Source organism: Tursiops truncatus, chromosome 16, assembly GCF_011762595.2.
Source record: "Tursiops truncatus isolate mTurTru1 chromosome 16, mTurTru1.mat.Y, whole genome shotgun sequence".
Lineage (NCBI taxonomy): Eukaryota > Metazoa > Chordata > Mammalia > Artiodactyla > Delphinidae > Tursiops > Tursiops truncatus.
This window is the reverse complement of record NC_047049.1, coordinates 50,002,030-50,014,370: the sequence shown is the minus strand read 5'-3', so window position 1 is coordinate 50,014,370 and position 12,341 is coordinate 50,002,030. Positions and strand designations below refer to the sequence as shown.

Genomic DNA, 12,341 nt, shown 5'->3' with positions numbered 1-12,341 from the left:
CTTAAGAAAATACACTGAAATATTATTATGATTGTATTAAGTGTGTTTGAGAATTGTGAGAAGTCTTTTCCTTGTTTTACCCATTATGATCCTATTGTAGATACTTTTTTAATCTAATAAACATGCATAGTAAAAATGTATAAATATGCTTGCTGACTCTTCTCTAGACTCATTCCCATACAGACATCTGTAAGGCAGACACCCCTTCCTCCAAACATTCTGTGCTATCATACCATTTTTCTTAATAAGCAAGTCCAGACTGCGATCCAAAAGATCATCTGATGCCCTGTTTTCCCTGACACCACTGGGCCCATCCCAAAAAACACTGGGAAGGTTTGTCAAACTACCAACGTTCCCACCACAGCATTTTATACATCTGCCCCTGACTCTTCATCTTCTGTTCTACTTCCCCTGCTCGTGGGGCTGGGGTTATACCCTGGCCTTCTCAGGCCTTCTCTGCTGCCTAGCCTGTGTTGAAGGCTGCCACAGTTGGGTTACTTATCCACATAACACATGACACTTAAACCTTTGTCTCCCATCAGTCATTCATGGGTTTCTGGGAGATGGTCATCTCCTACCTGATTAGGATGATTGTAGAATAGATTGTTGAAGAGGTAGTTTAGTGCAATGGTTCTTACGGTGTGGTCCCTGGGCATTATTCCTCCCAGGAACTTATTAGAACTACAAATTTTGGGGTACCACCCAGGCCTTCTGAATCAGAAACCCTGGGGGTGGTGCCCAGCAAGCTACAGTTTGCTAAGTTCCCCAGGTAATTCTAACTAAAATTTGTGAACCACTGCTCATCTTGATCTGCCCTCTCACATTTAGCCTCAGTCATAAGCAGGCTTCAGACTCTCAGAGGTCAGACTTCTAAGGATATATATAATATGTATATACAATATATTTATATTTAATATTAAAAGCTTTTCTATATATAGCTTGATGTGCCTGACAGAACTAAAGTGACATGATAACAACCAAGTAAATGAGGAAATTGGGATAAAGACTAAACAGCAATAAGGAAAATTAGATGAAGTTGGGAAATATTCATACACAGCAAGCCCCCAGTAACCTTTGTAGAGGAAGAAGGGAAAGGTGACAGTATTTAAGAGCTGCTAAAGAAAAGAGAAAACATAATCACTTCACGTCTTTAGAGAATCACAAGATAGCAACCTATATAAGAGCTATAGCATAGCTCTTTCTGGTTTTTGGAACAGAGATGTTCCTTTCCTAGATCCTCACATGCAGACTGTCTAGTATGTAGCATCTTCTCCAATTCCCGCATACAAGCTGTTAGGAGACATTTCTTTCTTTTTTTAAATTAATTAAATAATCTATTTATTTTTATTTTTGGCTGCGTTGGGTCTTCGCTACTGAGTGTGGGTTTTCTCTGGTTGCGTCGAGTGGGGGCTACTCTTTGTTGCGGTGCGCGGGCTTCTCATTGCGGTGGCTTCTCTTGTTGCAGAGCATGGGCTCTAGGTCCGCCGGCTTCAGTAGTTGCAGCAGGCAGGCTCAGTAGTTGTGGCTTGCGGGCTCTACAGCACAGGCTCAGTCGTTGTGGCGCACGGGCTTAGTTGCTCTGCAGCATGTGGGATCTTCCTGGACCAGGGCTTGAACCCGTGTCCCCTGCATTGGCAGGCAGATTCTTAACCACTGTGCCCAGGGAAGCTCAAGGAGACATTTCTTGTACCACCTCTCAATTTAGCTGATGGCATAAACCCCAAAGCACATGCTGGTAACTGCATTTCTTTTTTTTTTTTTTTTTGGTACGCGGGCCTCTCACCGTTGCGGCCTCTCCCACCGCGGAGCACAGGCCCCGGATTCACAGGCCCAGCGGCCACGGCTCACGGGCCCAGCCGCTCCGCGGCACGCGGGATCCTCCCGGACCGGGGCACAAACCCGCGTCCCCTGCATCGGCAGGCGGACTCCCAACCACTGCGCCACCAGGGAAGTCCAGTAACTGCATTTCTTGAGGGATGTTCTTGAGGGGTGTGTTCAAGTGTTCAGTCTGGTGTTTGCCTAATGACCTGACTTAATCCAGAGATAAATCGTAGAGTGTTTAGTTCTAGTCTACTTAATCCAGAGATAAATCGTAGAGTGTTTAGTTCTAGTCTACTTAATCCAGAGATAAATCGTAGAGTGTTTAGTTCTAGTCTTTCTCTACATTTTAAGCATACATCTTATCTTCCAAGAAATTCAATCTTTAACTTTATGGGTTGATTTTAAACATGACACTATTTTCCAAATATAAAAGTATATTATTAAGAGAAGTCTGGTTCTACAAATCAGGCATGCCCCCTCATATCAGTCTGGTACTTTCCACTCCCTTTCCCCTTGGAGTATCACTGATCTGGAGGCATGAAAGAAATCAGTATTTCTCAAGAAATCCTCAAAGTTATTTACTGCAGTGGAGCTGCTGATAAGCGTGGCCTACAGGGATTTCAGGTAAGTCTATTGCCAGACAGGGGAACCTCCAGGGCTTTTACATCCAGCTAGACCAGGGAGGCTTCCAGGGGCAAGGGCACTCAACAAGCCAAGCCATCAAGGGAGAAAGGAGGGGAAGAGAAGGCCTATGGCTGATGAAGTCCCAGAGGGCAGGAGGACCTGGCTTCCGGCAAAAGAAACCCAGATTGATTATGTCATGAAGCTGTTTCCACTCTCAGCACTCCGGTGTGCCTATTTCTTCCACTCAATCTCAGTAAGATCCGGCAGAGTGTTGGTTCTCAGTAAGATCCGGCATTATCCAGAGCAAGCACCGGAGGGCAGAAAACAGGGATGGACCTGAAAACACAAAATGTTAGATCTGTCCACTTCACCGAAATGTGGGAGAGGAGCCCATGTCAGTCCCAAAGCTCAGACTACTCCTAACTTTTCGGGGTCAGGAGGTTTAGTTGACAGGTTTGACCGAGGTAAAGAGGCAGATGTTGGTCCAGGAGGCCGGCTATAGGTGCGTCAGCCACCAGGCTGGCGTCACAAGTTGGGCGCAGGAAAGGCCTGAGTCAGGGGGCAGAGAGGCAAGGTCAGTGGAAGGGGGCGGGTCCTGAAGTGGGGGCGTAGCCTGGGAAAGGCTGGCGAGAGGGCGGGGGCGGTGCCAGAAATGGGCAGAAGCCGGAGTCAGGCGGCAGGGGTGGGCCCAAAGGCGGGGCCTAACCTCGTGAGGCTCGCGCCTGCGCAGGGCGTCTCGGGGGGCGGGGCTGCGCACGCGCGGTTCGGGGGCCCCGGAGGGCGGAGTCCAGGCGGGCGCCGGCCGAGGGAGGGGGCGCGGTGGCTCTGGAGTCCAGCGCTCCCTCAGGCCGTGGACGTGATGCTGGCTGCTGTGGGTCGGGCGGCTGGGCCAGCGGGGATGTGACGGGCGGCTCCTCGCCTCACCTGCCGTCCTTTGGCTTGTAGGTCGCTGGGCGACCCGCAGCCGGGCCGCTGCTGAGGAGGCAGCGCGACCTCCGCACGGTGAGAGTCGGGGTCGGGGCGGGAGCAGGGGCCGGAGTCGGGGCGGGGCGAGCGCCCGCGGCAGCCCTGGGCAGGGGGCGCGGTCCGGGGCCCAGGTCCGGGCGCCCGGGATAGGGCCGTGGCGTCCTCCGGCCTCCTGTCCTCCGGAGCGACCCTCTGGAGTCTCCGCGAGCCGCCTGAGGGCAGGCAGGCGTGGAGCGGGGAGGTCGGACGCCCCTCGCCCCTGGGGCTGTGACAGGCATATCAGGGCCCGTGGGCCGCTGCGGCTGCGGCCCTCTCTCAAGGAGAAATCAGGGCGAGGCTGAGATACCCAGTGATTTCAGAGCCAGGATGCTAGTGAGGGATGATAGGGAAAGTACCAAGTACCGGGGTGCCCCGAATGACTGTGGTTTTTTTTTTTTTTAATTACTGGGCCCAAACAAAGACACACCCTAAACACATCCTGAGACAAAACTTTGGTGGACCACATCATTGCCATAGGTTCAGATGCTGCTTCTCTCTCCTTTTTAGACATCTGCTGTTTTTATACATATATATATTTTTTTTAATGCACCTACTCTTTTTTGTCAGGCAAAGGGAGAATGACTCCTTTGAGGGAGCATTTGACGGCTAAGCTTGAGTTTGAATTTCAGTAATTGCAAATTCATCTTTGTGGGCTACCCAGCCAGTTAGGCTTGCTGTTCCTAGACTAGGCCTGAACAGTGGGAAATTACTGATGCAGGGACTCTTCGTAGTCCCAGATTGGAATGTCTGTGTTTCACTCCCATTGGTGAGATAAATGGAGCTTAGGCTTTCCAAAATAACCTTTTGAAAGGCATTTCTTTTCTCCCTTTTTTTCCTGAGCATTAAAATATTAATGGAACCTATTAATTTTGCCAGTTTTTTCTTTTTCTTCTTCTTAAGCATCATCTTCTAGACTAGTTTTAAAGAGAGTTTGGTTGTGGCACCTCTTCTTTAACCAAAAGGCATTTAAGATACTTGCCTTCTGCAAAAGATAGTCACAAAAAACATGTCTTATCTGTAATCAATATATGTATTATAAGGATTTAAACATTCCTGAATGTTTTGCCTGAAGTCAGTCTTAGATGTTATTACTGTTTGCCTCTCTTAATTTATTACTTAGTATCTTTAGTATTTTCTTATTTGCTTGTTTTCTTTAGTGTTCTCAACAACACTGATGTCAAATAATCTTTGGGTAAACACACACTTTCTTGAACCTTTAGCTGTAATTCATACTGTTTTACTTCAGTGTTGTATTAATACGCCATAGTAAGAAACTGCTAGAAGCCATCCTGAACAGCAGGAACTCTCCATTTAAAAAAACACAACAAGGCAATTTATTGTACCTTTTCACATCCAGACCTTCATTTTCTGTTTGTTGTCTTGACTCAACTTTGATTGGGGAAGAAGAGGGGACTTTGATTTCATGTTTAAAAGTCTGGCAGTGACTCTTCATAATCTGTATTTGATAAAAGTCAGAGCCCTTCACGATTTCTCGTACTTGTCTTTGTTTCTCATTTCATCTTCTACCATTTTGCCTGCCCTCTGAATAAAGACTACTTAGAGTTCTCTGAAGATGTCATCTTCCTTTGTGGTTTTACACTGTTGCCTCTATTGAGAATTCTTCTCCATCTAGTAAACAACTTACCCTTCAAGACCTGACCAAATTATCACCTCTGAATCTTGTCCAGACATCTTATCTCACTTGTCTTCACTGATCCACTAGTACATTGTACATTCTGCAGTTAGGACTTGTCAGTTGGTAGTTAATGATTTGTTAATATGGCTGTGTTCACCAGACTTTTGGGCTTCTTAAGGGAAGGGACCTTTGCAACTCTAACACATGCTGTTTTATGGCACAGGTGCTCACAAGCTGTTTACTGAATGAACTTTTGAGGAATGCTCCTAATCTTGAATATAGTTTATAGGTAAAGTATATTAACTACCTCTTTCTGTGTTAGAAAACTTAGAAGCGGTGACTGCACAAGGTACTTTAAAATTTCCAGGAATAAAGTCAAAATTGTTGTTGCTGGTTAGGAATGAAACCCCACTTAAGACAGAAAAAAACCAATATGTTTTATGACACAAGAATAAAAAGAATATGGCCAGTAAGTATTGCTGTTTCTTTAATTTTTTTTTTTTTTTTTTTTTGCGGTACATGGGCCTCTCACTGTTGTGGCCTCTCCCGTTAAGGAGCACAGGCTCTGGACGCGCAGGCTCAGCAGCCATGGCCCACGGGCCCAGCCGCTCCGCCGCATGCGGGATCTTCCCGGACCGGGGCACGAACCCATGTCCCCTGCATCGGCAGGCGGACCCTCAACCACTGCACCATCAGGGAAGCCCTTGCTGTTTCTTTAATTTAGGACTTTAAGACAAAGAAATTTGCCCAAGGTCATGCAGGTAGAAGGGGACAGAGATGGGATACAATCCAGGTCTTTTGACCATCTGTGTCCTTGCCCCCAGTTGCCTACTTCTAAGTCTTGTTTTATAATCAGAGTGGGAGATTTTGAGAGAGTTGGACGTATATTGGTTAAAGGGGTCTATTAGTAGGATATTGAACTTGAAAGAATTCATAGATTATTTGTTTCAACTTTAAAAATTTTACCCGTTAAACGACTGACACCCCAAAGGGCAAGAAACTTACTTGAAGTTACTAAGAGTCACTTGTATCCCACATCTCCTGATGTCACACTTGTGTATTTTTCATTATTCCATGGTGCTTTGGGGGAAAATGAGGAAGTTGTCAATTTTCAGAGGGAGAGCAAATCAGCTTCCACTTTCAATCTCTTTGGCTGCTTAATTGCCTGCTGCTTCTAGGGTCTTAGAGCCCTTGAGGCTAAGAAACATGATGATTCATTTTAGGATATAGGAGAAACCTAACCTCCACTATTCCATTCGTCTGGGGTTTTTGACCTCATTGCTGGATAGAGTGCTCCTTAATAAGTGGCTTCTGCTCACCATATGGAGACCCCCACATACAGTTACATTTTGATGGTAAAATGAGATTTAATAAAATAAGGTTACAGCTGGCTAATAGCATGGCTAAAATTACATGTATCGCTAGTCTGTACGTGAAAAGAGCCTATCTGATTACTTCTATGTGATAGGTTTTTTGGAAAAGAAAAATTGTGGTTTTATGCCTTTGAAAAGTTAGTTTTGAAATGTGTACTTCCTATGGGAGGCCTGATCAATTCTAACAGACAACTTAATGGTCAAAGAAATAAGGAAAAAAAATAAACTTAAAATATTCTCTTATTCATTTCTCATCATATATACATGATTTTGTACTGTAATCACAGCATTACAGTTCAATTTTTGCCTTCATGTTTATGTTTTCTTACTGCTATAGTTTTTATATATTTAAATTATCATACAGTGTTACAGTGAGTTGATTTATTTACTTATTTATAATTATTGGACATCTCAGCTGCTTCCCGTTTTTCACGGGATGCAGTTAACATGGAGATGTCCTTTGTTTTGCTTCTTTCCTTTAGACTAAAGCCCCAGGCGGGGGATTATAAGGTCAAAAGGTATGAAGGGTTTTGTCACTTTTGAAAAATATTGCTAGGTTTGTTTCTGAAAGGTAGTATTTTTTTTTTACTGCTTCCAGCAGTTTGGTTGACCAGTTTTATCTTTTACAGGCTTTTGTTTTGAACTTTTTTTTTTTTCAAATGGGTATAAGGGTACCTGCTGTCTAAGATCACTATTCACAATACAAAAGGAAGTGCAGTATTTCTCTCATTTTATTTCCTCCTTTGTATGAATTGTTTGTCCTTTGCCCATAAATTTACTGGACTCTTCTTACCAATTTTCATTAGTACCTAGCATCATAAATATATTATTCTCTTGAAATATGTTTGTGATCTGTTTTATTTTTGTTATTTTTATTGTTGTAGACTTTGCAGTTTTAAAATTATTAAAGTCATTGACCACAACAACAAAAACCAAAAAAAAATCATTGACAATTTTTGTGTGTGATTTCATCTTTTGATTGTGAGCTCTACGAACAAATGTCACTCTACCATCTGATGCATATTTTTATTTTCTTAAGCTTCTATGGTTCTTTTTGTTATATGTATATATCTTTAACAATAATATATGCAATTGAGATTGCATTTAATTTTTGTGGATTTTATACTATAGAGAATCACATTCTTATAAATATCTAAGTGAGTTTCCATTGGTAAACTGCTGCCTTTTTTCTTCTTGAACTTGAATAGGAAACAAAACAAAACGAAACTAACCTAGTTTTTTTTATAAATGGGTATTTGTTTTTTAATAAGTTATAGTAAACTTAGGCAAAAATTTCATGAAAGCAGTTTTTGGTTAATTGAAGTTTTTGTTGTTTCTGGATTAACTAGAAGATCATTTCTGATTTAACTTTTATTAATCATTCTAAAATGTACGAAAATAAAACCTTGGTTATCTTCTTCCTTTGGGAGTAAGACATTCTAGATAGATGAGACAACCCTGGTGTAGTAATTAACATTGATTGAGTGCTGGTTACTTTGCTGGTACTTGGATAGAATTTCTTACTTAATCCTCATAACAACCCTAAGATGTAGGTTCTTTTCATATCCTCATTTTGCACATGAGAAAGAGAGGTAAGGTGACCCGCCAAAGGTAACACAGCTAGGAAGCATCGGAACCAGAACTCAAACAGCCTGCTTTTAAAGGGCTCTATTTGAAAAGTATATTATATTACTTTATTTTCTCTGCTAAGGATTTGAACTTTATCTCTTAGGTACTGGAAAAATATTAGATGTTTCAAAGCAAAGGGATGATATAGTATGTTATATCTTTTAGGGAGATGGCTGATGTGGCAAAGTGGAAATATATTGAATTGTGTTTCTGATAGGAAGTGGTTGAAATAGGTCTAATGAGAAATGAAGCCTAAACTGCAAGTTGGAAGTGGAGATCAGGGGTATTATGGAAAGCTGTGGGGCTTAGTAACTGATAAGAGAGTGGGAAGCTGGAGTGTTGATTTGGACGTTATCAAGTGGGGTAATGACAGATGAATATGCGCTCACAGCGCTTTGTTATATTTCTTTCATAGCATTGACTGGGATTTATTGTACCTAACTTAGTGACACAACTAACTCCCCCACTGGGTTATGTACTTGTCAAGGACAGGGACTGAGTAGAAAGCATGAGCTAATACAGGATGAGCTAATTCAGGAAGATGGCAAGAGACTGAACTGGGGGTAGGAAACACCAAAATCAAAAAGTGGCTGGAGGAAGAGAAGCTCTAGAGAATGACAGTTGTCAGGGAGGAGGGGGAAGAGCCATCAGTGCAGGATTAGAAGAGGAGCCTTAAGGAGAGGGAAGTATTCGCACAGAAGTAAACACGGAATGCCACCTCACGCTACGAACAGTTTTGGTTCGCGTGCACTACTGTGATTTGCTGATGGCCAGTGGCTGCATAGCATTAAATCGTCTTTCCTTTGTTACTGACCTCCCGGCCCCCCGCCCCTCCCCCTTTCTCAGAGTATCCTGTGCCCTCTTTTAGCTTCTACCATCTTCTTGCTACAGGTGCTGATGCTGGGGCGTGACTCAGCCTATAGAGAGCAACCAATCAGAACGCTCCTTTCTTTTTAAGTGAATTGACCAATCAAGAGTATGATAGGTGTAATCTCTGAGTTTTTAGCTCTTCTCTGCTGAGTTGATTGCCTTTGAATGCCCCCAGAGTTACCTCTCTGACTTCAAATGGGTTATTTTGAGATTTGGAGCCATTGGGAAGCCAGAGAATTCTTAAAGCCTGCGTCCATGAAAGTGAAAGATTTTCACCTTTCCCATGTTGATCAGTAAGTTAGTTCGAAAATATTTAGATCATCTTTGAGGATTGTTGATCTTAAAAATGCCCCAGGACCATCATTCCAAATAATTAAGAATCTCTCTTCTCTTTGTATAGTTTTGTTATTATCTAAAGTGTGGGAATTTGTTTTAAATTTTAAATTTCCTCGGTCAGTTCATAACTTCATGTTTGTTTTTCGAAGAGTGACTTAGAAAAGGAATTTGTGCATGATTTCTTCTGCTACCTTTTGCTTCAGAGCATCGTTATCCTTCACTGTCTGTGTTGTCCTTCCTTGTATTCATCTGCCCAGTTTCTTCTATACTTGGTAAGTAGAATAGGAAGGGGGAAAAGAGAAAAAACATGGGTAATTATTCCTCTCCCCTGCTTTTCCATGGTTGTTACCACTCTTCCCTCCCCCATTACTGCTCTCAGCTGTCCATTTTGGCATGGTCTCCTGCGCCATCTCTTCAATTCTATGTATGGTAATGGGAGATGCAAGACAGCTCTTTAGCTGAGGAATGCTGGATTTCTCAGGGTTTTGGTTCCTCTGTGATCTCTGTTTTGGTGTCATATTGAAGAGCCCAGGTGACATCTTGTATCTTAACAGATGCTTTCTATTCCCTGGCAATCTACCTCTCTTTAAAATGGAAAAAAATAAATCCAGGTCCTGTTTCTTTGAATTTGCTCTCTCTTTCTTTCCCTCCCTCTCTTTCTCTCTCTCCCCTTCTCCACCCTCCACACACCTCCCTCCCCCCATATCAAGATACCACAGTCTCTTGATGACAGATACCCTAGTGCATACACTAGAGAAAATGAAGATAGGCAGACACCAGAAGGTACTTTGAATTGTTGTTGTCATTACATTAATGATATTTGGTTGCAGCCTGAGTGCTTTGGGGAAATTTGAGAGCTTTCTCTGACCATTATGTCTTGGCAGCCAGCGTTAGGGTTGGGAGTTACAATTTTCTCAGAAGCCCATACCTTAGAAAAGCAGGGACTATTCCTAACAGCTATTTAAGTGTGTAGAATGGGTCTGGTAATATTTTGGTCTAACTTGGTAGGCCAGCTTACAGGAAACATATCCAGGTGGTATTTCTTTACAGGGAATAGCGAGGCAGGGATGGCCATTTCTTCTTCTTTCTTTTATTTTTATTTAAACATTTTATCTCAAGCTTATTTTCTTTATTTTAAGATAGTCTGGACTTGTCAGCCCTTATTTATTATTGGCATCAGCTAGACATGTAGACTTGGCCATTGTTGTGGCCACTTTTGCAGTTGATGTTTTTTTCACTACTTGAGGATTTCTACACTGTAAGTTTCCTCAACCCAGACTTTGAGACCAGATCCTGAATCTGGATTTTCCTCATTCATGCCATCTTTCCATTCAACAAATACCAGCTGGGCACTTGCTAGTAATGGTGCAGTGAAGAAAACACATTTTCTGACCTTGTGGAACTTATATTCTAATAATAAGATACAGAAAATAAACAAGTATGTATGCAATATGTCAGCTATTATACTGCTGTGGAAAAAAACAAAGCAGAATAAGGTGAAAAGAACACAGGGGATGCTGCAGTGATCAGTGGTGAGCAGAGATGTGGAAGAAGTGAGGTTGTGATCTAATTTGTACAGATACTAGGGGAGAGCATTTGAGGAAGATGGAATAAGAGTGCAGATGTCTTTTGTCTGAAGCATGCTTGTCCTGTTTGAGGAGTGATAAACAGATCATTGGAGGCCTTGTGAGGAATGATTGGTGGAAGATGAGGCCAGAGAGGTGGGTGAAGGGGCCAAAGGGATGGTAGTGGGAGTGCAAAATAGATCATATATGGCCTTACAGGCCAATAGAACTTTTTGGCTTTTACCCTGAAAGTGGGAAGCCATCCATTGATTTTGACTTGTTTTAAATAGACCTTTCCACTGGTGTGTAGAGAATGTCATAGGCGGGCATAATGAGATAATTCAGCAGGCTTCAGCAATAATGCCATGTGGGAGATGATGGTGATTTTAGGCAGGGTTAGGAGAAGTGCTCACAGTATATTTTGAAGGCAGAGCCAACAGAATTTGATGGTGGATTAGATGTGGGTTGTAGGTTTTGACCTGAACCACTGAAAGAATGGAGTTTACCGAGATGGGGAAGACTGCAGGAGAAGCAGGTTTTAGGGGGAGTAAGGCGTTCAGTTTTGGATATGTTAGCAGTCCAAGTGGAGATACTGTCTAGACAGCTGGGTATACATGAGTCTGCATTTCAGTTCAGAGGAGGGGCTGGGGATATAAATTTCCAGTCATTGGCATAGAGATAGTATTTAATACCATTAGAACTGATTAAGGTAATCTAGGAAGTGAGTGTGACTGGAGAAGTCAGAGACTTTGCCTTGGGGTCCTCTAATGAGAGAGAGGGACCTGGAGAGAGAGTTAGTGCTAGAGCTAAAAAATGAGAGTAAGAAGCACCCTCCAAAGAAGGAAAATGAAGAGTGAGTGGTTATCTCTGAAGCCAAGTGAAATGTTTTAAGAAGGGGGAAGTGAGTGATCAGTTTTGTTGGCTGCAGTTAGATCGGGGACTAAGATGTGACTTAGATTTAACAATATGAAAATCATTGGTGGGAATTCCTTGGAGGTCCAGTGGTTAGGACTCCGCACTTCTACTCATTGCAGGGGGCATGGGTTTGATCCCTGGTCAGGGAATGAGGATTCCTCATTCCTCGTGGTACAACCAAAAAAAAACCAAACAAACAAAAAAGGAAAATCATTGGTGACCTTAAGTTGTTCATGGTGGATTAATGGAGATGAAAACTTGATTGGAGAGGGTTTAAGAGGGACCTGTAGGAGAGAAATTGGAGACAGCCAGTGTTTTCAAGGAGTCTCAACTGAAACTGAGGAAAAACAGGGTGCTGGCTGGAGGGGATGTGGAGTCAAGGAATTTTAATTTTTTTAAAAGATGGGTGCTTTTCTAGTATATTTGTAGCTGATGGAATGACCCAGTAGAGAGAAAAAAATTACAGGAACTATTTCTTTGAAAAATAAATGAAATTAATTTTATCCTTATCTGTGACCCTAAGGTCTGTCATTATCATATATGTGTCCTTATGTACTGACCTATATT

General features: G+C 42.6%; 1 protein-coding gene across 7 annotated transcripts in view; it reads left to right on the top strand.

The window, feature by feature from the left end:
* Positions 1-3,309: 3,309 nt before the first annotated feature.
* The window catches only part of CCSER2 (coiled-coil serine rich protein 2), a 162,539-nt gene continuing 153,507 nt past the window's right edge, over positions 3,310-12,341 (top strand). For 6 of the 7 annotated variants that reach the window (XR_002174499.3, XM_019925751.3, XM_019925754.3 and 3 more), the window contains exon 1: positions 3,310-3,447. The gene's annotated coding sequence lies outside the window, so the exon portion shown is untranslated. Of the gene's footprint in view, positions 3,448-5,309; positions 5,376-12,341 lie in introns of all 7 variants that reach the window. The other variant, XM_019925752.3, reaches the window with a different exon arrangement.